A 27,933-nucleotide genomic window follows, 5' to 3' on the forward strand; every position below is an offset into this window, starting at 1 on the left:
TGGGCAGTGCGAAACTCTGTCTGATCGGGCGACAGAGCGAAACTCCGTCTAAACAACAAAAAAAAAGAAAAAGAAAAAGAAAATTATAAATCCAAATGGTTGATTTGAGATCCCCTTCTGAGAGAGAAGAGCAGCCTGGAGTATAAGATGAAGCTCTATGAAGTTGATGCAGGAAGAAAAAAATTCTCAAGAAAGGAAGAACACAGGAAAAGGAGGCCAGCCGAGCTGAAGGCCCACTGCCCCGTGCATGGGGGCTCAGCATGGTCTCTGCGGCAGACATGAGTTCTGACCCTGGAATGCCCCATTTGTATGGGCTCAGCACTGTCTCTGCAGCAAACACATGAGTTCTGACCCTGACTGCCCAGTGCATGTGGGCTCAGCACTGTCTCTGCAGCAGACATGTGAGTTCTGACCCTGGACAGGCCAGTGCATACGAGCGCCTCCGTAGGAACGCTGCCATTAGCTTTGTTCCAGACCCCAGGACAACAGTGCATGATTTGTGACAGCTTCATTATAGAGGAGTTTTCTTCCCCTCTGGAAATGTTAATTTACAAATCACAAAAATTGCTACTTTCCTCAGTAAGAAGCAACTGCGGCATAGTTGAAAAGCACTGGACAGAATCGAAAGACAAGGTTTGTGCATCAGCTCTGCTGTTTAGTAAGCCATGGGGTGAGAGTCTCATTTTCTGGTGCCTCGATGATATCATCTGTTAAATGGGTATAATAATACCTGGGTTGCCTATCATCTCACAGAGTGGTAGTGAGAGGTTAAACATTTTTGTAAATCTGATGTGTAATTTTTAGCATCATCATCTTCACTGATGGTCTGACAGGCAGATACTTCAAAATTCTACTAACTAAACAACTACTTTAACTGACATAAGGCTGTTTAGAGTCTGTTCTTATCCAATTTACTTTTCACTGCAGAACATTAAAACATTTGATTATGTTATGCTCTCAGAGACCATTATTGTGATATTGGGCTACATTCAGTATAGGGACTATATAATCTTTCCAAAATATGAAAAATAAAAACTCAGACTTCCAAAACATATCTGGTCCCAAGAGGTTCAGGAAAAAAATATTAGTCCTCTGTTTGTTCTAATCTGATTCATGTGAAAGGAAAGTTAATCAGTAAATAGAAAACTATCTTTTGGCTGCAGCATTCATAGATTCAATTCATTCATTCAATAAGTAATTATTATGTGCCTACTATGTCCCATGTTCTGTTCTAGATACCTGGGATAAAAATAGAAAAAAAAGCACATGGTCTTTGGAGCTTATATTTTAGTGATGGAAGACAAATAATATACATTGTAAATAAGTGTGATATGTCAAAAGACATTAAGTGTTATTGAAAGAAATGGACAGTTAAGAAAATCATTTTGAAAAATAAACATTTTTAAAAATAAGTTTGAAGACATGCCTATCTTTATGACCCAACAATTCTGTTCTGAGGTAAAACCCAACAGGAAGATGTGCACAAGTATACCAGGGACGTGTACAGGCAAGGCCAGAGCAGCAGTTTATAATCATCTAATTAGGGAAAGTCTAACACTAAAATGAACCAACACACTGGAGTGTATGTACAATGGAATATTAAACAGCAATGAAAACGAATGCTTTCCGGAACAAATACGAATGCTACAAAAACTATGCTCAAAGAAGTTAGAAACACAAGGATACACACAGTAAGATTTCATTTATAGAAAGTCAAAAAACTATAGCACTCGGGGGCATATTCAAAGGGTAAAACTATAAAGAAATACAAAGTGGCGGCCGGGCACAGTGGCTCAGGCCTGTGATCCCAGCACTTTGGGAGGCTGAGGTGGGCGGATCACAAGGTCAGGAAATCAAGACCATCCTGGCTAACACGGTGAAACCCCATCTCTATTAAAAAATACACAAGGCTGGGCGCGGTGGCTCAGGCCTGTAATCCCAGCACTTTGGGAGGCCGAGGCGGGTGGATCACAAGGCCAGGAGATCAAGACCTTCCTGGCTAACATGGTGAAACCCTGTCTCTACTAAAAATACAAAAAATTAGCCGGGCATGGTGGCGGGTGCCTGTAGTCCCAGCTACTCTGGAGGCTGAGGCAGGAGAATGGCGTGAACCTGGGAGGCGGAGCTTGCAGTGAGCCGAGATTGCGCCACAGCACTCCAGCCTGGCCAACAGAGCAAGACTCCGTCTCAAAAAAAAACACACACACACACACACACACACACACACACACACACACACAATTAGCTGGGCATGGTGGGACGCACCTGTAGTCCCAGCTACTCTGGAGGCTGAGGCAGGAGAATCGCTTGAACCTGGGAGGCGGAGGTTGCAGTGAGCAGAGATCGCGCCACTGAACTCTAGCCTGGCAACAGAGTGAAACTCTGTCTTAAATAAATAAATAAGAAATACAAAATGGCTAACACAGAAGTCAGGATAGCTGTTGCCTTTAAGAGGAAGAGGAGATGCATCGGGAGACAGCAAACCTAGGGATTCTCGATGCCACAAGGTTCCATTCCTTGACATTCATATGCAAGTAGTTACTTGATAATAACTAAGCTGCAAAACTATATTTTAAAATCAGATTTTAAATAATAATTCATAAGAAGATGCCAAAATTGTACAGAAAGGTCTTATGTACTCTTCATCTAATTCCCCCCAAAGTAAAACCTTATATAACTACCGTACAATATCAAAACCTGCATAGTCATTGGTACAATACCCAGACCTCATTTAGATTTCATCATTTTCACATGTACTCATATGTGTGTGCACAATCATACAGTTTTATGCAGTTTTATCACATGTGCATTTGTATAACCATCACCACAATCAACACACAGAACTGTCCCACCACCACAAATATCCCCTGTGCTGCCCACCTAAATTTACATCCAGCCCTCTCCTGGCAGCTCCCCTCCCAAGCCCTCCTCTCCATCTCTAACTCCCAGCAACCATTAACATTTTCTCCCTCTCCATCACTGAGTCATTTTGAGAATGCAATATAAACGGACTCACACAGTCTAAAGCCTTTTGAGACTGGGTTTTTCCCTACGCGTGGTACCCCTGAGATCCATCCAAGTTGTTGCCTGCGTCATTCATTCATTCCTTTTATTGCCGCAAAGGATTCCATGCTGGGGATGCACCACGGCTTGTTTACTCTTCCACCCACTGAGGAACATCTGGGTGGTTTCTAGTTTTTTTCACTAATCACAAATAAATCTCTAAAATTTGACTCTTACAAATAAAGCCTCTGTGAACATTTGCGTGTACATTTTTGTGTCAACACAGGTCTTCGTCTCTGTGGATAAATGCTAAGAAGCGTGACCGATAGGTCATCTGGTAAGTGTATGTTTTGTTTTTAGATAGACTGCCACACTGTTTCTCAGGGTGGTTATATGCCAGTGTACACAGCAGCCAGCAACACAGGAGTGATCCCATTTCTTTACGTCTCGACAGTATTTGATGTTGTTATTCTCTCTTTATTTCAGCTGTTCTGTTAGGTAGGAAGTGAAATCTCATTGTGGTTTGAAGGTGCACTTTCCTAATGGCCAATGATGGCAAAGGTATTTTCATATACCTATTTGACATCTGTATGTCCACTTCCATGAAATGTTTATTAATCTCCTTTGCCCATTTTCTAATATGAATTTCTACTATTGAATTTTAGGAGTTCTTCATAGATTTCAGATAAAAGTCCTTTGAAAGACATGTGGCTGGTAAATATTTTCTCCCTGTTTTTTCATCCTCTTCACAGCATCTTTCCCAGAGCAAGAGTTTTCAATTTTGATCAAATTCAATTTACTGATTTTGTTTTCATGTATGGATCATGTTTTTGGTGCCGTAGCTAAAAACTCCTCACTAATCCTTATGTCCTGAAGATTTCCTCCTGTGTTTTCCCAAAAGTTTTATAACCTTACATTTTACATTTAAATCTGCAGTGGTATTTTGTCTTTTTTTTTATTGTTCATTTAGGTTCTTTTAAAAGATATAAAACGTGAGGTTTAAGTCAGGTTCATTATTTTGCCCGTTGATACCCAATTGCTCCAGAGCCATTTGTTGAAAAGATTACCTTTCCTCCCCTGAATTGCTTTTCAAAAAGTTGTGGTAAAATATGCATGAAATTTATCATTTTAATGATTTTGAAATCTACAATTCCCTAGTGTTAAGTACATTCACAGTGTTGTGCAAACATCACCACTGTTTCTATCCAGAACTTTTTCTTCATCCCAAACAGAAACTCTGTACCTGTGTCACAATAATTCCCATCTCTCCCTCCCCCGGGTCCCTGATGACTTCTATTCTACTTTCTGACTCTATGAATCTGCCTATTCTAGAGACCTCATATAAGCGAAATCACACAATGGGTGTTCTTTTATGTTTGGCTTGTTTCATTTAGCATAGTGAATGATTAGTTTCCAAGGTTCGTCCACGTGAGGCAGCATTTTTCAAAGCTCCTTCCTTTTGTGGGCACGTAATAGTCCATGGTACCTATAGACTATATTTTGTTAATCTATTCATCTGTGGATGGACACTTAGATTATTTCTACCTTTTTGCTGTTGTGAATAACGCTGCTATAAACATTGGTGTACAAGGTCTGTTTAGGTCTCTTCTTTCAATTATTTGGGCTATATACCTAGACGTGAAATTGCTGTTAGTCATATTTTTAACTTTTTGAGCAACCAACTGTCTTCCACAGTGGCTGAACCATTCTACATTTCCACCAGCAATGCACAAGGACCCCAATGTTTCCACCTCCTCACCAACACTTGCTAATTTCCTACTTTTTATAGTAGCTATTCTAACGGGTGTGAAGTTGTATCTCATTGTAGTTTTGACCTGCTCATGTCATGACCTGCTGTGGTTTGACCACTAATGACTAATGACACTGAGCATCTCTTCATGAACCTGCTGACCTTTGGTATATCTTCTCTGGGGAAATATTTTGTTTGTTCTGTTGTTGTTAAGTTGTAGGGGTTCTTTACATATTCTGGACATCAGCCTCTGATCAGATTCTATGGAGTTTTGTACCCTTGTCAAAAAATCGGAAATATATCCATGCGTGAATATATTTCTGGGTTCTCTACTCCATTCACTGAGCTATGTGTCTATCCTTCCACTAATACCACACTGTCTTGTTTACCATAGCAACATAGTCAGTCTTAAGATCACATTAAGATACAAAATATCAACGGGAAGGTTGGTTCTCCGCTGCTGACACTCATGCCCTAGCAGCCCTCTCTAGATCTCTCCCACCCTGCACACCTTTGGACTTGGATGTGGGGTAGACGCCCTCCTTACTTCTCATTACCATGCTCACTCCACTCCACTCGTCTCTTCTCAAATTGCTTTAATCTGTAACACTGAATCTCATGTCGTCCAACTTTACTTCCCACTACACCCTCGTTGTTGTAGTCAACTTCTGATGCTGTCTTTCCCTTATTTTTTAGCGATATAGCTCTTGACTCACAATTTCAATATACACATTGATAGCACTTCAATCAACATGTGATCGGTCTGCACCATTCGGAAATATTTTTTTCTCCTATTCTCTCTTGTGTGCCTTAATGGACTTCAAGACTTCAAAAGCATTTAAAAACTCCATGATCAAACAAATCTCTCCGCTGTCACCTACCAAAAAGTTATTAGAAATAATCCCTTATTCTTAATCAAATTTCTAATTAGTTTTAATAAAATTTGCTTTTGGTTTTATATTTAAGAATAATTTATAATCAGTTCATCAATAATAATCTCAATCTTCAGGAAGTAGTTAGAACTCAGTTTTATGATATAATTCTCAAACAAAACCAATGTGTATGTCTTCCACCCTTGGAATGCAAACTATTGCCTGCCACATAATGAACTGACTATGCCAACCTCCAAATACACAAGGCAGCAGGGGGCGCAGTTTTGGGCTCTCCATGTCAGTGACTGAGCTTTTGTCTTTCCAGAGCAAGACGAAACTACCTAATGCATTAGCAAAGCAGAATTTCCAAAACAACATGAGACAGAAATAAAAGGGGTAAGTCTATACCAAGGCATCTCACAGTGAATGTTAATAAACTCACATAGTAACAGGCCAGCAGGGCCTATGGTATGTACTTTTATTTTGCCATGTTTAAACACTGATTATAAATGATTATGAGTTTTAAGGTTCTGACATAAGTCGATGAACAACTAGGAATAGAGAGTATACTAAAAGGAAGAGCCAGTCAACAAAAACCTTCCGGGGAAAGACTCTTTCAGGAAACGAATGCTTTTATTTCACCTTTTGTCTCTATTGACACTGTCTAGCTCTCCGATCTTTCCATCCAATGAATGATTCTGTTGATCATGAACCGCCCCAATGGATTTGTTCCTGCAATGCTTCATTCTGGTTTTACACTTCCATTCTATCAAGTGTAGTCAATATCCTGTCCGTAGGATGAGAGTATTGCAGATAAAAATCAATTCCCTTTGGAACTCATTTTTGGAAAAGCTTGGTGCATCATTGAAATTAAGGAACCACTGCCTTACAAACTGGTCAAATGCTACAAGGAAGTATCTTCATACTCTAAGTATTTATTTGCTATCAGCAAGAGCTGCTTCGTAGCTAAAAGAAGGAAATACGTTTATTTTAAAGAAATAGAAAAAAAGGAATAAAAGAGGAAGTAATATTAAAAGATGCATCTAGAAAAAGTTTAACCATTTCAAGAGTTAGAATAGAACTTTTACCCAAAGATCACTCCAAACCCTCAAGGGTGGGGATGGGGTCCTCATTGTAGGTGCCTATTTCAGTAAAAGTGTGATCTGTGCATACTTAGAGCTTTCTATATTTGTCTCATTTCTCCATATTATCTCCTTTATCGATCTCACTCTGTGATCTATAAATGAGATTGCTTCTGGACTTATTTAGGTACTGGTTTTCAGCTCATCTTTCTTCTTTGCCTGTACGTACTATCTCTTTTGGCAAAGCCTCTGTTTCTTTTCTCAAGAGTTTTCAGTAGAAGTATAAATGAATCTTTCATTTTTCATGTTGGCTTACCTCCAGTAAGGCCAAGAAACAGAGAGACACTTCAAGGACTTGGGGGTGGAGTGGGGTAGATGAGCTGCTTGCTGTGATACAATAACGCGTGGTGGGTGTTCACAATAACTCGGCATTACAGAAACAGGACGGGTACGGAAGTCACTCTGAGGATGTTTTCATTCTCACCAGCAGTATCGGCTGCCGCTCTACAATTCTCCCTGCCCTCATTCCTATAGTCCTTTGGGTTAGACCAATGGTCACCACACCATGACCCACCATTCCTCAGAGTTACCAGGAAAACTCCTCCAAGACCTCAGGAGACCCATATCATGAATAAGCCCTCCCAGAGGCCACCAGGACTTCAGAGCAGCTATGCCCCAGTGTCCAGGTTTTCCTGCTTTTAGCTCCAAGCAACTACTGTGTAGGCATGGATCAGCTGTAAAGGGGTAAGTCAGGTTCAGCTGATTCCTCCACATTATAAACACAAATGATAAGCAAGCAAGCAAACAAAAACCTGCCCAATCTCACAGACGTATTACATTAGAAGGAAAAAACTATAAAATGCTTTCAAAGATTTCCCACTGGTGTTATAATTTCATTTCCTGCTCTTCATTTATTTTTAATCTCATTATAAAACTCAGCAAAAAAATGCATTAGGTTTTTCATGAGACTGTCTCAGGGATTATTTTGTTCTGAATGACAACAGCAACAACAAAAAGTGTTTGATTAGTTGACTTCCTGGAGAAACACAAGTTTATTTTAAACAATCTTCACTTGGATTTTTTTTCTATTGACTCAGTCTTAAACTTGTAAATAGGTATAACCATAATTATATGATCATACAGACTATACATTTGTCTCAGCTATATTGAGAAAGAAGGGATAACATCAGAGCTTACAAATTAGGAATTCATAATAAGAAAAAAGGGTAATGACCAGAACTTCATTCACTGACCAACAAAGTATTTTACTTTACCTTTGGGGAGATGTAAATTGATTTCATATCCTTCTTAAATTTATGACTATAAATATTTAAAAATTGGTTTAAAAAATTCCCTGGTGGCTAGACTTATACAATGTAGAGTCCAATGGAATTCTGGAGAACATTAAGCCTAATTTTCTTAATTTACAAGATGAAGAAATGAAGGACCAGTGAGAGGAAATGACTTGACATTTAAAGTCAGAAACAGACACGAAGTCCAAACCAGATCCTGTTCATTGTTTCTTGTCTCCTCTAAATATACTAAGTAATGACTTGGGTAAGACCAATGCTGAGAACTCAGGGGTAAGGCAAGACCCCCCTGGGGTCCCAGTCCTCCAAAGGCCTACAGCCCAATAGGAGAAACAAACCTCAAGGAATTAGTTACGCAATGACCTGTTTTAACTGTAATTGTGGTAATTATGGCAAAAAAAAAAAAAAGTTACAGGATGTGCTGTAAGAACGAATAACAGACGACCTGTCCTTGTAGGAATCAAAGAAGGTTTCCTAAAAAAGGTTACTCTTGAACTGAGCACAAATGGGTGATCATGTAATTTATTTCACAAACCAGTAGTAAAAGGGGATACCTAAGAACAATGAATAAGTGTTAACTAATCTACAACAGACATAAACTGGGTCTGTCTTGAGTCAGCTGGGATGGAAGGTCCTTTGCTGCAGAAGGATAAGCCGGTAGTAAGCAAGGGAAGTGAGCCGGCAGTAAGCAAGGGAAGTGAGCGGATAGGGGAGAGCAATGAGACCAGCAGGGAGGTGGTTCGTTAAGCAAATAATCTAACATTTCCTGGGGGCTTATTAACTGTCAAGCACTGTGCTACCACTACACGTTTCATCTCATTGAATTCACACAAACCCCTTAAGAAGCTGACACTAATAACCATTTCGGAGATAAGAACACTGATGCATAGGTTCAAGAACTTGTCCATTAATAAAAGTTTTTGTTGTTGTTGTTGTTTTTAAGAACTTGTCTAAGATCATACCTAGTAAGTGAAAAGTTAAGATTCAAACTCAGGTATCTGATCCTGGAAACTGAGAATGTAACTAATATACCAAAGTGGCTGTGGCCAGATGTCAGAGGGAAAGAGATGCAATCAAAAACTGAGGTAGATAAGGAAAGGAACCGAATTACACAAACCCTGCTGTTTATATTAAGGATTTGGTTATTCAGACTAATATACTAATGGATTTGAAGGAACAGAGTAGCAAGATCAGGTTCATATTAATAAATCATTCTGACCACAGCATGGAGAATGGATAGAGAAGACAAAAGTAAACATAGGGAAAGAAGGTAGAGACCAATGAGAGAGGCAAGAGTTTGGTCAGGAATGGTGGTAGAGGTAGACACACAATGAAGTGAGTAAATTTGTGGGATAATAGGTGGTACAATAAGAGAAACTGGTGATTGACTGGATGTGGTGGAAGAGAAAAAGAAGTATCAAGGATAATTCCTTGGTTCTGGCTTGGACAACTGTTGGATGGCAGTGTCACTTAGGTTAAGAAAGCAGAGCCAGGAGTAAGCCAGGGAAAACAGGGTCAATGAAGAACAAAAGAGTTCTGTTTTGAACCGACTGAGTATGAAGCGCCTTTGAAAAAACTCCAGGAAAATACGATGAATAGGCCGTTGAATACATAGGTTTAAAGCCCAAAGGAGTGATGTGGGCTCGAGATGTAAATTTGTGAGTTATCTGCAGGTGCTATGGTTGGTATGTGAGCGAAGGAGCTTGGATGAACTTACCTACGGAGGGAGAATAAACTGGGAGGTAGCAAAGTGCTAGGACCAAGGATTGAGGAAATCCAAGGTCTAAAGACAGGTGGAGGAAGGCAAGTTGGCAAAGAGGTCTAAGAAGAAGAGAGCCAGAAAAAATAAGCAGGAATGTTTTGTGTTATGGAATTCAAAAGAAGAGAGTGCTTTAAGAAGGTGGAAGTAACCCAAACAGTCAATACCAGCTAAGTTCAAGGAGGATAAAAACTCAAAGATGATTCTGTTTTGGTGGGAGCAGAAGAAGATCTTCAAGAGTTGAGTGAAAAGGCATGAGGAGGTGCTGTAAAACCTGAACATGTTCCAAATATAAAAATTCTGCAACAAGGTCTGGAGTTAATATGTTTCTGTATCTGTTTATGAGACAAAGTGGGAACTTTAACAGGTTTTTAATCCCCTCTGCTCCTACACTGCTTTCCATGCTCTAAATATTCAACATTCATTTACACTAACCAATATATTTTACCATCTTATTTGTTCATTATCACTCCTAATATTCTACTTCTTCTCAGATTTATTTTTTTCCCTGGAATGTGTCCCTTTTAGATTCTCTCAAAGAGCTCTGGTAAACTTCTTGAGCCTTCATGTAGCCAATGATCATTTTCATATGGGGCACAGCAACATTCCTCACCAGACACGCTCTGCCAGAGCCTCCCATGACCTCACACAGGGACAGGTCTATGGCTCCTTCTCTTGAACCTCGCCTTTGTGACTCTTTCAGCTAGTGATACAATGGTGAAAATGACACTTTGTGACTCCCAAGGCTCATCATAAAAGGCACTATAGTATTTTGTTTTGTTTTATTTGTTTTGAGTCGGAGTCTCATTCTGTCGCTCAGGCTGGAGTGCAATGGCATCATCTCGGCTCACTGCAACCTCCGCCTCCCAGGTTCAAGCAATTCTCCTGCCTCAGCCTCCCAAGTAGGTGGGATTACAGGTGCACACCACCATGCCCAGCTAATTTTTGTGTTTTTAGTAGAGATGGGGTTTCACCATATTGGTCAGGCTGGTCTCTTGCTCAGGCTGGTCTCGAACTCTTGACCATGTGATCCGCCCCTCGGCTTCCCAGAGTGCTTGAATCACAGGCATGAGCCACTGCACCTGGCCCAAGGCAATATAGTTTTCATGTGACAGTTTCTCTCTAGACGTTTGTCCTTGGAATCCAGCATACAATCTTTGAAGGAAGTCCATGCCACGCCACACGGAGAAGCCCATGTAGAAAGGAACTGAGGTCTCTGGTCCTTAACTCTGATGAACTCTCAGTTAACAGTCAATATCAACTTTTGCCATGAGAGTGAGTCGTGTTGGAAGAGGAACCTACTGCCATCAATGGAACCACCCTAGCTGACATCATGTGGAGCAAAGATAAGCCTTCCCACTCCTGTTCAAATTGCAGATTTGTGTACAAAACACATGATTATTTTGTTTTAAGATGAGTTTCAGGGCAGCTTATTAAGCAGTAAAAGATAATGAGAATGCCTTGCATGTCTAAAACTGCCATTATCCCCCTGCCCCCTACCTCAAATGATCGTTTGGCTAGGTATAGCAAGCTAAGTTTCTGATTATTTCCCTGAGAGCTTTGAGGTTTCGTACAAGTTTCTTATAAAGTTAAATAAACATACACTTACCATAAGACCCAGAAAGTCTACTCCAGGCATGTAACTGGGCAAAATAAAGGCTTATGTTCACATGCAAACATATTTGTGAATGTTTCTAGCATCTTTATTTGTAATTGGCCAAAACTGGAATGATCCCAAATGCCCTTCAACTGGGGAATAGAATAACAAGCTGTGGTGCATGCACACAATAAAATACTACTTATGAATAAAGAAGAACAAAGTACTGATATGTGCAACAAAGACATGAGTACCAGATGCATTATGAGAAGTGAAACAAGCCAGATTCAAAGGCTAAATACTTTAGGATCCCATTCATACGATATTTTAGAGAATGCAAAACTATAGGGACAGAAAACAGGTCTATGACTGCCAGGGTCTACTGGTAGAGGAAGAGTTGATCACAATGGAGTGTGGGAGAGTTTGGGGGGTGACAGAACTATTTTATATTTTATGATTGTGATAGTGGATCAACACTGTATGTTTGTCAAAATTCATTAAGCTATATATTAAAAAGCATGAATTCTATCCTTGAATCTTAAGCATGAGGGTGAAAATGATATTCCCTCTGAAGAGAAAAGCCTCAGGGTAGGAGGAGGTTGGGAGGAAGATTTTTCCATGATAAACTCATTGTCTTATTGCCAAAATGTCATTCCACAAGTGATTCATTAAAAAAAAATGATGTTACCATTGTAATAATGGAATAAGTAGATGCTGCAGTGTTCTCTATACAAACTTTTTAAATAATAATATGGTTATAATAAAATTACATTTGAACACACTATAGAAACTTCATGGACATATACTTCTCAAATGAAAATTAGCTATGGTTAGGTCACAATAATCTGCCAAGGTACACAGAAATGCACAAGACATATTACAATATGTCACAATTCATTGAGATTTTTATTTCTTTTATCATTTATTTTTCTTCTAGGAGCACTTAAAGGAAAGAACAAGTCCTTACCATAAAATTTCCCAAACCATAAGAATACCCCAAAACACAAGTCCTTAAAAATAAAACTAAAGTAAAAACCCACTTCAATTCTGAGTTTAGAAAAGTGTGATTTGACTGCGCCAGCCAGCACCTCTTGAGACGGATAGCAGATGCAGACGAGAGGAAACGTGAGGCATTTATCCCTCATTTCCACCCTGCAAGACCCGAGATAGGAAGGCATGGACCGCCTGATCTCGCCACTGACATCATTAATGAATGTGTCTCTCTTCGATTTTTTTTTATTTCTACAAATGTACTTTGACAGGTAAGTATGAAAAGAAAATTAATATTAGGCATAAAACAATTAATTTATTCAAATAGATACCAAATGCTGACGATACACCAGGCACTATTTTAGGGCCTGAGATACACAGTGTCTGTCCTCAGGAGCTTACGATGTAGAGAGAACCAAGGCCCAAGTTCTGGCAGCACATGGCAGACAAGACCTGCAACAGGGAGAGGTGCCGCCAGACCCCAGGGAAACCCCACTGAACCTGCTCTGTGTCGGCAGCAGGGTGAGGGAAGTAGCCTGGGAAATGGTCTCAGAGAAAGTGATGAGATCTGAAATCTGAGGTAAAATCTGAAACTAAAAGTAAAAACCAGTGTGATGATAGCATTCCAGGCAGGAGGACAGCATGTGCCAAGTCTCATGACGAGACACCTGGGGCAGCTGGGACAGTGTACAAGGCTGAGCTTGGCTGCCTTGTGAAGGGAAAGGGAGAAATAAGCCTGCCAGACAAGGTCAGAGGCAGGCAGCGCCAGGCCAGTAGGACCAGCACTCCAACTTCATCCTGAGGCCCGGAAACTACTAAAAGGATTTTAAAGGTGGTGGGGTGGGGGTGTTATATGCCGCCTTTAGAAAGATCTGCTTAACTGGATTGGGAGGTGAACAAAGGACAAAGCTGGAGACTTGGAGATCAGCTGAGCTTTCTTGCAGGAATCTAAGCAGAATTAAGCCAACGGCCGGAACAAAGGTGGTGGCAGGGGGAAAGGGTGAACTCCCTGACTAATTGGAATAGGAAGGGTGAGCTAACTGAGAAATTGTGGGAAGGTGGTAGAAGGTGTTCTGAGTTTCCCTGCCCTTCATAAATGGAACCGAGAAAACATCTTCATCACTAAGTCAATCTACATCTGTCAAGCAAGAGAGAAAAGCAACACAAGGAACCCTGGATAGTCCAAGCATGAATCAACTTTACCACTTTTGTCTCTAGACTCTGGAGGGCAAGGGGAACATAAAGACTGCAGACTGCCACAGGATCCGCGTGAGAGAAAGAGCCACCGCTCAATGAATGGCACGCCATGTCCTGCAGTCACCGCGAAACACACTACTTCTGGTTGCGTCTTGCTGTAGCACTCCCTCCCCATGCAACAAAGAGCAGGACAAAGAAACAAACGTAAAAATATTTATTAACTTGTCAGGCACAAGACAAAGCTCCATTCATTCAACCAACAAATTCTTCTTGAACACTGATATGTGTGGTGTGCTATGGTGTGTTGTATACAAGAGAAGCAAAGGTGAACAAAAATCAATCCCTGCCCTCAAAGAATTGTAATCTGATTTAAGGTAGCAGAGGCTAGAGCAGGACTAAAAGAACTATTCATTATTTTAACTGATATGTAGATTCATGCAAGTTTTCTCTAACGATAAGAACCTGCAGAATCTCCTCAAACTGTTCCCATTGCTGAGGCCACGGGAAAATATGGTGAAAGAGGGAGCTCGAGGCATCATTATAAGGTGGGGATGATGATGGACTGCCCTGCATGCACAGCCTGGGTCCCCATGCGTGGGTCTCCTGTTGAGGAAGCACAGAGGGAATTCACACCTGGGACCTACTTCACATATGAAGGGCCCATCTACAAGGTTTTATAGGCTTCAGAAAAACAACAGCCAGAGAGTCCACTCTTTCTTACAGACTTACATTATTAATTCATTTCTCTACTTTCAGGTAAATTCAAGGATCTCTGAGTTAGTCAAAAGAACCCACTCAAAGTTGCGACGGTCTGAATTGTCCTGCTGTGGATAGGGGTCACATCTGTTCCTCTGGAAAATGATAGACTGTCCTCTAAAATCATTGCCATTTTTCAAATAAGATATGAAAGTAACAGTTTCTGTTTCTTGGAGGCAATGTGTCTTCATCTGAGAGCCATAAGAAAGATGCCAAGTTATTAGAACGCGTGCAGATTTCAAAGCCAACCAAAAGCTCTATCAGACCATTGCTAGTTCTCACTTTATTTATTTATTTATTTTTTGAGATGGAGTCTCGCTCTGTTGCCCAGGCTGGAGTACAGTGGCATGATCTCGGCTCACTGCAACCTCTGCCTCCTGTGTTCAAGCGATTCTTGGGCCTCAGCCTCCCAAGTAGCTGGGATTACAGGCACCTGCCACCGTGCCCAGCTAATTTTTGTATTTTTAGTAGAGACATGGTTTTACCATGTTGGCCAGGCTAATCTTGAACTCCTAACCTCAAGTGACCCACCCACCTCGGCCTCCCAAAGTGCTGGGATTACAGGTATGAGCCACTGCACCCTGATGCTAGTTCTCAAATTTATAAACACAACAAAAAAAGCTGTAATATTCCAGAAGAAAATATACATACAGGGACCAGAGTACACACATTCGAGTTTCTTGGTATACTTTTCCACAAAGCAATTGCATTTTAGCTGGAGTTGCCCTGAGTTGCAGGGCAATTAACAGCCTGGTGTTTTTCACCGCCACAATTGCTACGGTCAAAAGCCTCGCAGTGACGCAGCTCCTCGGCATCCCTCTGACTTGCCTCACACTTCACACTCCCTTCAAGGTATGTGTGTTTTTGTCAAGCATTCCACCAAGAAGAAAGAAAAATATATCTCCGTGTAAACTGGGAAATGCTCACTGAGCTAAGTCCAACAGGTGTGTTTCCACAAGCATTGAATGTTGTTCAGAAAAAGAACAAAGCGGAAATAAACTAGAATGAAGGTGCAATGGGCCCAAAATGAGATGTTCGGGGTCTGGAAATATCTTGTGGTTAATTTTTCTCAAATTTATAAGCCTATCATACCATGGAAGCATATCAAGTTCTTCCTACAGTGGCAATGATACATTCCTAAGAAAAATGCTTTGAAAATAAATTCGGTGCTGTTCATGAAACATTTCTGCCTTGCTTAGCCTTTACAGGATAGTTAGCTAATCTTAGATTTATTTTTCTACTTTCCATGCCTCCTTTGAGATGTAGAGCCTTTGACAGTGGTAGGGACAAGACATAATTCTAGTGTGGCAAGTTTTATACCCACAGTAGCTATAAACAAGTAGGGTGGCCAGCCATCTCGGTTTGCCCAGGGACTGAGGGGACTCTCAGTGCTAAAACTGGAGCAGTCCTGGACAAACCAGAACGAGGTGATTACCCTGCGTGTCACACACACTGCCCCTCCCTCTGGCCACATGGTCTAAACAGCAATCTCTCTCATCTTATCCATCACTGTGTTGTTCAGATCCCTCAGCTGAAGACAAACCTCTGAGCGGACAACATCACAGAATGCAAACAAGCAAAGCCTTAAGTACAGAAGATATGTCACAAGCTGAATCCCACTTCCCTATATATTTCATTTAGTTTAAAATGCCAGAAGGGAACAGGTATTATGTGTGCATGAAATAAGCTTCCGTTTTCACACACTCCACCTACAATTATCCCACTTGAAGACAAAAACATGGATGTTCATTTCTCTGATATAGGACACTGTACTATTATCATTACAAATCTTACTCCAAAAGTCAGTATCACAATGTTACTCACCTCAAACATGAACAACAGTCACAGCCTTTTGCCACTGTAACAGATGTTTCAACAATTTTTCTGCTTACCATTGAAAACAGATGTTGTTTTCAAATATGGAAACAAAATAATCTAATTATGCACTCCTTCAAAGTTCAAAATGAGATCAAATATGTGTACTACCTGACTGATATATACACACATATATGCATACACACCTATGCATGCATGCATACTTGCATATATATAATACATATTACAGGTTGAGTGTGCCTTATCAAAAATGCTTGGAACCAGAAGTGCTTCAAATTTCAGATTTTTTTCAGATTTCAAATATCCGCAGAATGTATACTGGGTTAAGCATCCCAGATCCCAAAGTCTGAAATCTGAATCCAAAATGCTTCAATGAGCATTTCCTTTGAGCATGATGTTGATGTTCAAAAAGCTTCAGATGTTGGAGCACTTGAAATTTCAGATTTTCAGATTTGGGATGCTCAACCTGTATATAATTTTTATCTTTGTATATAAATACTGCACATCTGTGAGACACATTTAGAAGACAAAGAACCCTAAACATCTGTTGTTGCAGTTGTGCTCTTAATAGAGGAACCACTTCTCCCAACCCAAGCCTCTGAGCTCCCGATCCTCTCTGCAGCAGCCCTTGTCAGCACCCTTCTTCTCTCAGGACCTCCAGAAAGACAGTCTGGGTCCTCACTGCCTTCTCTGCCTTGCTAAATGGGGCCTTCCGATGGACAAACAGAATCCAGGAGAGTTGTCTACAGTCATGGGTTTGTTACTTTCAGGACTAATGTATCAGGCAAGGAAAGGGGGCGAAGCAAAGATGTGTCCCTGGCTCCCAGTGCTGAACCATGAAAAATGCTCATGCTCCATCTTTTCTGTAACCAGACAGGATGTCTTTTTGAAGAGTGTTGTGAGATGTTCAGATACCTTTCAAACCTGCATAACTTAGTTACAACTTTCCCCATAGCACCCATTTCACTACTGATGCATCAGTTCCATTTTACCTATTGTTATCAAGAATTTGGACTTTTGTTCGCATAAAGGATTAAGAAAATAGTTTTTGTGCCTCCAAATGGGATGAAAGTAACCTCTATTTGGAACATTTAAGTAAGTGGTAATAATAATGAGAGTTGTAAGAACCACTAATAGTAACGACGATCTTACCATGACCCAGGTACTAGTCTAAGTCCTCTAGATTTGCAGGTGCTTAAACAGGTACCCCCACAGCCATGCTATGAGGCAGACATTATTACTACCCCAGCTTTCCACAAGAGGAAAGTGTGGTGCAGGGAAACTGAGTGGCTTGCCCGAGGCCACACAACCATTAGGTGTCAGAGCCAGGGTCTGAACCCAAACAGCCTGATTTCCGAGTTTACATTCTTAGCCACCATCTTATACTGCATTTCTCCAAATCATATGTATTCCTGAAGATGTCAAAAACAGCAAAATAATGGAAAATGCTAAACCAAGGGCACTTCACACTAAGCATTTAGAAACGGTTTAAAAAATTTTTAATCAGTAGATGCTTTTCAAAAATTCAATGATAGCCACAATTCCTTATTTCATCACTAGATCAAAGAAATGACTAAATCAAATCCAAGGCATTTACAACTTATTTAAATTCATACAGTGTGTGATAGATGAAGGCCGGGCACTACACAACTAGACATTCCACTCACAACTGAGGATCAGAGATAAGCCAACGGCAGGTTGTTAATGTTCCCTTTCTCTCCAACTTTAATGAGCACAACTACTGTTTTGCATGCATTTCCATAGACAAAATTCTTGCGTTTAACTGAAGTTTAATCCAGCAATGTTAATCCATACATAGCAGATTCAAACCCAATCATGGTTTCTCTGCATATAACCATTATTTAAAAATATAAGAAAAAAGTTAATAAAGTTATGTATAGTGAATTCGCTGTCAAAGTACTTGGTGTGATACAGGATTTTAGCTAGAATACTCAACAAAGCTCAGGTAAATGGTAATCTAGATCGCAGGAGTAGGCAATAATGGATTCTCAATGATTTTAGAGAGTGAGAGATAGGTGTTGAAATGACCATGAACACGGGCAGGCTTCACATTAGTAATTTCTAAATATCAAAAATTACTCAGCAGAGGCAATTCTCAAAATCGCTTCATTCATTAAACTACAGACCCCGACTATAAAAATAAAGTATACACATCTCACCAAAGGACATAATTTATCTCTCAGATATAATAATTTACCTCATCTAATAATGAATGGGCAAGTCTAGACTGAAGAAGAAAAGATTCATGCTCTCAAAGATAAATGAGTTCTAAGGATGCCTCCCCATTTATAACCTTCCAAGGTAAAACAGTGCAATTCCGTCAGCGATGACAGAGACCAAGCACTAAAACATGAAGAAAAATCATCCTGGGTGAAGCATGAACTAGTGCTGCTATGGTTGTTTCATCCTAAACTTTCTAATCTGTCCACAACACATTTTTTTGCAGAGGGCTTTCTAATTTATAGCTATGTTGGGGAGTGAAACAGGACCTTTTCTCAACCAGGCTATGGAGCCGAGACCATTTTGTGTAGGTTTTACTCAAAAGGTGACAAAAGATATAGAAAGATAGGCTCCCCCATCTCTCTCTCTCTCCACTTCTGTCTCCCTCCTATTCTCCCATTCTCTTTCTATGTTTTGTGGATCTCGTATTTATGTGTTTGCTTGTTTACTTATTTACTGCTGGAATTCAAGTCCTGTTGACTCAAGCTTTTCTCGAGCTGCTTATAGACTGGAATCAGGCGAAAAGCTCTCTTTTTGGTGGTCCACGGCACTGGGCCCTCCTGGCTACCCTGTCGCTTTCTGGCTGTCCCTTTCCATATTTTCATGGGTGTCTTATTTCTCTACCCTGCTCTGCATGGTAGAGCTCCTCAGTGGTTGCGTCTCTTCTATGCTGTGTCTAAAATCTCTCTCCAGGTTAGAGCTCACCATTTCCAAGGTCTTAAACATCACCTACATACAAATGGTCCCCAATGTTCTATCTCCAGTCTGATTTTTCCTTTAAGTTCCAGACTTGTGCATATACAAACATCTAGTTAATTGTTCTCACCAGATATTTCACGGGCATCTCAAACTGCACAAGCCCCATACCCAATCTGAATCCAGTTGTCATCATTTCAGTAAAAAGATTCCTCCAAGGGCTCTAATCAGAAGCAAGAAGCTTAACTCCGCTATATCCCAAATCCCTCTTTCGGGCCTGTGGATTCTACTTTTAACCTACACTTTCATTCATCCACTTTTCTCCACGTCGTCCGCCCTGTCTTCATCCGGGCTGCCAGGCCCCCTTGCCAGGACCTTTGCAGAAGCTTCCTGTGTTTTCTCTCTGCTTCCTCTTCTGCCCCTTACTCTCTATTCTTCACAAAGCAGCCTGGTTTTCTTAAAGCCAATCAGATCATGGCCCTCTCCTGGTTGAAATCTTCCCTACGGCATGCGGAGAAAATTCACTCGTTCCCACAGACAAAGCCCAGCACCATCTAGTCCCTGCCGACCTCACTTTGGGCCACTCTGCTCGGAGCACTGTACCACACGGGCCCCCTTTCAGCCTTGGAACACACCAGGCTCTCTGCCACCCGAGCTCCTTTGCAAACACTATACGCAGATGTCCAGCCCCGTTTCTTCAAGTCACTGCCTCCTTCCCTTTCTTCAGATTTTGGTATAAATATTATATCCATGGACAGGGCTTTCTTTCATCACCTGACTTTCTTTATGTGTTTTGTTTCTGCCCATTTTTTGGTCAGTTTATTTGTACCAGGCTGGAAATTCTGAGAACAGGAACCCATGTGGTATCACACTAGTACCTACCAGAGCAGCTGACATGCAGGAAGCATACATTCAAAGAAAGAAGGAATGTCCCTTCTTTACCCCTACAAAACACAGTCCAGGAAAGACACCAAAAAAGAACCCAGTGAAATATTTAATGATGATCAGCAAAGGGCAAGAGGAAAAGAAAGAGAAAAAGACAACAGGGTAAAGGCTATTTAAGGTGTCAAAAAGTCACATGTTAGGTAGCTCCTTTTATATGAAAAGTCCAGAATAGGCAAATTCATACAGACAAGAAGTAGATGCACGGTTGCCAGGCCTGAGAAGTGGGAAGAAGGAGGACTGACTGCCAAGGGGTACAGGGTTTTCTTCTGGGGTGATGGAAATATTCTGTTAGAGAGTGGTGACAGGTCGGGCATGGTGGCTCACGCCTGTAATCCCAGCACTTTGGGAGGCTGAAGTGGGCGGATCACCTGAGGTCAAGAATTTGAGACCAGCCTGGCCAACATGGCGAAACCACATCTCTACTAAAAATACAAAAAAAAAAATTAGTCAGGTGCGGTGGCAGGCGCCTGTAGTCCCAGCTACTCAGGAGGCTGAGGCATGAGAAATGCTTGAACCCGGGAGGTGGAGGTTGCAGTGAGTGGAGATCGATCCACTGCACTCCAGCCTGGGCGACAAGAGTGAGAGTCTGTCTCAAAAAAAAAAAGAAAGAAAAAAAAAAAGTAGTGATAGCTCTACAACCCTGTGAATATACTAAAAACCACTGAATTAGATGCTTTTGTAAAAAGGTGAAAATTATGATAGGTAAATTACATCTCAATAAAGTTTTTTTTGTTTTGTTTTAAAGACTACATGAGATGAACTAAAAGATGGCTGTATCCCACTCAGCAGAATATGAGCCCTTCAGAAGCCAGATTTGTTGTATTGATCTTTTTATCCCCAGGGCCTAGCACAGTGCTGACTGATTGACTGGAGGGAAGCATAAATGAAGGATGACCTTGATATTAGGGGCTGTCACTTGGAAGCAAATGCTGTAGGAATGAGATAGAACTAGGCTTGGTCAGATCTCATTACAGCAAAGAATGAGCCCTCACGAGAAAATGATTCCACATCACGGCTATGACAGCTCATGATTCACAAAGGGCTCGTACACCTGTGACGGGATGTGATTATCATGCACAACAGTACAAGTCCTGTGAGGTGGGCAGGCTGGGGTATTATCACCTGCACTTCACAGATGAAGAAAAGGAGCGCCACCGAACTCGGGCACTTGCCTTTAGACACCCAGCCACACCAGGCATCACGGGGTCCAAGGCCTGTGCAGGACCCTTCGGCCATGTCACCACCCTCATGGACAGGCTGAGAACCACTTTGTCATAAACAGTCACGGAAATGATCAGAAAGGTATCATTCAAATGCCAAGCTCCATCCTCAGCTCTATCTCTGACAGATGACCTTAAATCATTTAGCCACTTTCTTTCCCCATGCAGTCATCCACAAAACTGGTGTGATAAGACTTCCTCTGCTTTCTTCACTAGCATGCCATGAAGATGTAGAGCAGTCTTGCAGAAAGATAAGAAGAATGTATGTGCCTCCACATCATCTGCATGGGCTGCACACCGCCTGGCCCTGCCTCCAGGAACGTTGCCCTCCCTAGGACGGCCAGCTCCTTGCACACCTCCTCAGAGCCCAAACAAATGGCTTGACCCCATTTCACAGGTGGAAAAAAAAAACTGGAGTCCCCTAAACATTAAGTCAGGCTTGCCCACAGTCAGAAAGTGATGACAGAGCCGAGCTGGCTCTCACAATCTCTCTTCCTGCTTTAAATTCAGTGTGCCTTCCACACCACCCTGCCCCCACACACTTCACATTTGGGGAGGACCCTGAATTTCCAGACAGTGACGCTCCTCACCCTCTTTCCAGGATTCAGCAGGATGTGCTGAGCCCCACCCGGGAGTGCTACCTCCCTTCCCACAAAGGGGGAACCCACCCTGTAGACACTGGGTGCCAACTGTGACAGCACCTCCAGCCAGCTGCAGCTGTCCACCTCTTATCTGTTTAACGTGTTTTGTCCTCTCTTTGTCCCACTGCCTTGATCTTTCCAGTTTACAGCCTCCTCGTGGCCCCAGCCCCAAAGTGCACAAATGCCCTTGGGTAGGACACACATCCTGTGACTCTTCTGGACCTCCGAGCACATCCCTTTCTCCCTAGGGTTCCTCCTAGAGGGCAGCTTTCCCCCTCCTCCTTTGTGGGGGAGAAGGTAACTTTGACAGCCAAGATTTCCACCAAAAGACCCTGAGATAAGACCAGGTGAGACTAGACTTGTCATGAGAGAGAGCTCCCAAGGAGCGTGTATGGGCTGAATCCCGCCGACCCTTGGCTCTCCACAGAGGTACAGGTGAGATGCATCCTGCAGTGTCACCAGAAGCTGCTCTTAAGGACCCTGCCCTGGGTCTGGGTCACCAATTAAACAGCATTACAAAGTTTTGAGTTTTGACTCTGGCAATATCCCCTTAGAGTCCAAAGCACATTTGCTTTTGAGGGAATTTTGCACTTCAGGAGTGACTTTCAGAAGAAAGTGTCAGTGCAAGGAGGTATCTGTTAGATGAACAAATGACCTGTATTTGGGGAGAATAGCACTGACACTAATAGTGCAGAAAAAAGCTAATAAAAGTCACTGATACTTGACTGTGAAACAAACTATCCAGCAGACACACAGGCAGCAATGTCTCTCTTATGACCCCACAGCATTGGGACTCACTTGAGTTTCCCAAGGACGTTATAAACGGGATGGAAGGAAAGGAGAAGGGAAGGAGGGAGGGGGCATATCTACTTATGAAGTATCACCAACCAGGGGCTGAAAACTCATTAAGCAAAAACTACCTAAAAAATACAAAGTTCCAAATCAGCAGAGGAACAGCGGCTGTGAATACTAATGTGTGCTCATGTAGACAGTCGGAGAACACCGTGAGCAGAGGTGGGGTCACAATCCCACCACACCATGCGTACTTCAAAGGTAAGAAAGGGTTTCCATACCTATATTCAATTCATCAAATGAATGCACCCAATCCTATTTCCCAGACGCTGGTGAGGTGGCCAGAATTATTTCCATTTGAGATACACCCTTATCTCAATTCCTTGAGAATAGCTAACTGACCTGCCCAAGGTCACACAGCGACCAAGTGGCAGGGCCGGGACTGAAACCTGTTTTCTGAGTCTCAGACTAGTGTACTGAGTCTCACACTAGTGTACTTAGTCTCACACCATCTCCCCAGAACGAACCATGTGCTACTGTTCATATATTCATCCAAGAAACACTTATCTATTCGTTCAATAAATATTCACTACTCAGTATGGCCAGGTACTGTTTTAAGTTGCTAGGACTTCAAAGATAAAATCTATTCCTCATTTCTGGGATTACAATTAGCAGCAAATAAGCAAGTGCATGTAAGATGGACAGACAGATATATAAGACAGACATAGGAAACATATGATTTACTAGTACATTATATATGCATAATATATAATATATAAATAAACATATATATAACATCATATAATAAATTTATATTGTTATATATTTATATATCATATATTATATACATTTATAAATAAATATACATATAAATATATATTTTATATATTATGTAATATGTATAATATATATTTATACATGATATATAAATATGTATAGTTATATATTATATAATGCTAATAGCATTATATATATTCTTTGTAATAGTATTATATATAATATATATATTCTTTGTAATAGCATTATATATATAATATATATATTCTTTGTAATAGCATTATATATATAATATATATATTCTTTGTAATAGCATTATATATATAATATATATATTCTTTGTAATAGCATTATATATATAATATATATATTCTTTGTAATAGCATTACAAAGAAAACTTTGTAATGCTGTTTAATTGGTGACCCAGACCCAGGGCAGGGTCCTTAAGAGCAGCTTCTGGTGACACTGCAGGATGCATCTCACCTGTACCCCTGTGGCGAGCCAAGGGTCGGCAGGATTCAGCCCATACACGCTCCTTGGGAACTCTCTCTCTCATGACAAGCCTGGTCTCACCTGGTCTTATCTCAGGGTCTTTTGGTGGAAATCTTGGCTGTCAAACTTACCTTCTCCCCTACAAAGGAGGAGGGGGAAAGCTGCCCTCTAGGAGGAACCCTAGGGAGAAAGGGATGTGCTCGGAGGTCCAGAAGAGTCACAGGGTGTGTGTCCCACCCAAGGGCATTCGTGCACTTTGGGGCTGGGGCCACGAGGAGGCTGTAAACTGGAAAGATCAAGGCAGTGGGACAAAGAGAGGGCAAAACATGTTAAACAGATGAGAGGTGGACAGCTGCAGCTGGCTGGAGGTGCTGTCACAGTTGGCACCCAGTGTCTACAGGGTGGGTTCCCCCTTTGTGGGAAGGGAGGTAGCACTCCCGGGTGGGGCTCAGCACATCCTGCTGAGTCCTGGAAAGAGGGTGAGGAGCGTCACTGTCTGGAAATTCAGAGTACTACCCAAATTTATACACATTTATATATTATATATAAATATATATTATACATATTTATAAAATATATATTATACATATTTATATATTATATAATATATACCATATATGATTTATTTATAAATACATATGATATATGATATATAATATATATTTATAAATACATCATGTTATATTTATAAATATATCATGTTATATTTATAAACATATCATATATTTATATACATATTTATTTATAAATATCTTATCTATTTAATATATTTATATATAATATTATATATAATATATATATACACACACACACACACATACTCCCACTGTGCCCCATCTTCCTGGATATGGTGAGAACATACATAAATATGTATAATATATATTTATATATTATATATTTATACATACATATTATACATATTTATATAAATATATATTATATACATTTATGTGTATTTATATATAATATTTTATATATGTATTTTTTTTGAGACAAAGTTTTGCTCTTGTCGCCCAGGCTGGAGTGCAATGATGCGATCTTGGCTCATTGCAACCTCCACCTCCCGGGTTCAAGTGATTCTCCTGCCTCAGTCTCCCACGTAGCTGGGATTACAGGCACCCGCCACCACGCCTGGCTAATTTTGTGTTTTTAGTAGAGACGGTATTTCTCCATGTTGGTCAGGCTGGTCTTGAACTTCCGATCTCAGATGATCCGCCGGCCTCAACCTCCCAAAGTGCTGGGATTACAGGCATGAGCCAACCGCGCCCGGCCTTCAGTAAATACTATTATATGCATTTAAAATGCCTCTTGATTGTGATCATGGCCATTTGAAAACATAATGTGGGTACAGATTTAAGAGCCAAAAAAAAGCAAGGTATGATTCAGCTAACACATTCCAGGTCTGGCAAGTTCAGAATTTATTGTTCATTAAAACTGTATTTTAATTATCCTAGTTTTAATTAAAGTATTATGTAGAGTTGGTGAAATGCAATTATGTGCAACTGACTTAAGATGTATAATGGGCTAATATTTGTAAAGAAATGCATTATTGTCACAAGATCTGCTCATGTAAAATAAAGTGTTTTATTTCGAATGAAAAATTGGTACATAGAATATTAAACTCTTGTCATTAAAGTTAAATACTACATGGCCAACTCGAATGGAACCAAGCAATTCTACGATCTCCATCCCCCGTGCTTTTGGCCTATTCACTTGGCACAGGAACGTTTCTCTATCTGTGATGTGCCCTTTCTCCCGAAGCAGGGACAGTGTCATCTACCTGCAGGCAGGTGCCCAACAAGCATCACTGAAAGAGAGGACACTTGAGTGACCTTCATTAAGTCCAACTGTGTCATGTGATGATGTAGACGTCAAACTTACTGCGAGCAACAGCCCAAAACCTAATCTAATATTGCTTATAAGGTAACCCTTCATTGCACTACCTGACAATCAGAAAGAAAACAGGAAATCCTCACAAGCATCTGAGTCCACCTCTCACTCTGCACAGTGAGGCTCTGGAATAAAGCGCAGTGACAGGGAACTCATCAGCAGTCTGCAGACTATTCATTAAAGCAATGTGGCGCTTTCCATCTTCTTACTCACTCTGAGGGACACTAATTTGCCCCAGGATAATAGCAGCTCAGACAATGGGACTCCCACTGTGCCCCATCTTCCTGGATGTGGTGAGAACAACAACAAAAAGAACTTTCTAGGTTTTAGAAACCAGCATTTGGAGGAGCAGTGTGGCATTTACAGGAGCACGGTGGGGCACAGGGGCTGCCCATGGCTCCAGCATATTCTCTACACCAGGGTCCTTCCTCCCATGTCCCCTCTAAGTCACAGGGACAGCTACGTGCACAGCCAGCCAGAGAGCCACAGAGAGATGAATGTTTTTAACATGAACATACTTGCATACCTTTTTTTTGAGGGGTGGCATACAGCATATACCCTCTATCCTTTAACTGAACATTAGTTGGCCAACTACTTTCTTGCTCATTCCCTTGTGTTAAGTCTCACCACTACTCCAGGAGAAAGAGGTCATCCTCTCTGCTTCATAAGTGAAGCTGAGGCACATCAGGGCAGCTACCCCCTAGCTGAGATTCCAAGCTGCAAGGTCCTGCAGCCAAATACCTGAAGGAGCAGCTCCAGAAGGCCTTCACTTTGTCTAGTCTACCTAGAGCAAACCCTCATCACAGCTGTGAGCCAGCACTACCAACCCATTTCTCCTCTTTCGCCTTCCAAATCCCAGTTCCTCTGAGGCCCATGTGATCGGGATGTGTTCATTCTCAATGCTATTCCCTCCCGAGGTTCTAATTCCTCCTTCCCTCTCCATTTACTGAGGACCGGAGCCCCGGAATCCCTATCTTCCTCCATGGACTTCTCCTGTCACCCTCCCTGGTGGCTTGACATCCATGTTGCCATCTATTCTAACACTGTGGCCTTGGAGTCCTACACCTCTCACCACCACTGACCTGCCCCTCCATGCAATCTCAGCCCCCATTCTCATGGTCACTCCCTGAACTTTGTCAATCCCAACAAAAGTTCCATTCTAAGTCTAGATTTCAAATATCCCAGGTGACATCCCAGTTTTTCAAGAAAACAGAACCCCTACAACAGCTGACACGTGGACCCTGGAGTAAGGAGGGAAGGAAAAAACCACAGAGGAAGGAGGGGTGACCCACAGGATGACTTCGAAGAGGCTGCACGAAGCTGTGTCACCTAATGGGCAGCTGGGGTGGCGTCAGTAATCTATCTGCTGATCCACCTGCACACAACCATTCTCTGATTACCTAAGGATTCTAGGTCACCCCACAGAATAACCCTGAGACTTTTCTCATCTGCATCATCAGATTCCTTCCAAGTGAGGGAGAAGTCCGCTGTTTGGCACTAAATGGAATAGCCAAAGTGAGGGTGAGAGGACGTGAGGTGCTCAGTCCACCCACTTCTTTGCTCACTGCAATTATTCTTCCAGTCAACAGACTTCTGCAGTGTTCTGATTCTGTCCTACTGGAACATCCTTCATCTCCTCCCTTATAAAGCCAGAGACAATCGAGACCCATCACTCCCCTGCAGACAGCCTCAATACAACCCTCGCTTCTGAATTCCACATGGTAGTTGGGCTACACTTCGACCTTCTGTGAACCCAATTAGCTGCCTTCTCTATAGTGGCATCAGAACTTCCAAACTTTACCGAAGACATCCATCACCACAAACTGCAACTGTGCCCTTGCTCTCAAATGTTCCCATAAGCCTGGCGTGTTTCCCTAGTTTGCTTCTGACTGTCTGCATGACTAGCTAATACCTTGTCTTCTCACATCAGCCCTCACTCTAAACTTCTAAGCTCATACCAATATTCACAGAGAAAATAAAAATCCACGAGAAATCTCTCAATTTTCCACAAGCACGTTTACCAAACCACATGTGTCTCTGTGCATATTCTGGCTTCCGTCCTGTTAGAGTGGAAGCTGTGAGGCCAT

At 41.5% G+C, this 27,933-nt stretch overlaps 1 protein-coding gene across 10 annotated transcripts in view; it reads right to left on the reverse strand.

The window, feature by feature from the left end:
- The window catches only part of LOC105483388 (sidekick cell adhesion molecule 1), a 960,109-nt gene that overhangs the window by 582,755 nt on the left and 349,421 nt on the right, over positions 1 to 27,933 (reverse strand). The window lies entirely within an intron of this gene.

This window comes from Macaca nemestrina, chromosome 4 (assembly GCF_043159975.1).
Source record: "Macaca nemestrina isolate mMacNem1 chromosome 4, mMacNem.hap1, whole genome shotgun sequence".
Taxonomy (NCBI): domain Eukaryota; kingdom Metazoa; phylum Chordata; class Mammalia; order Primates; family Cercopithecidae; genus Macaca; species Macaca nemestrina.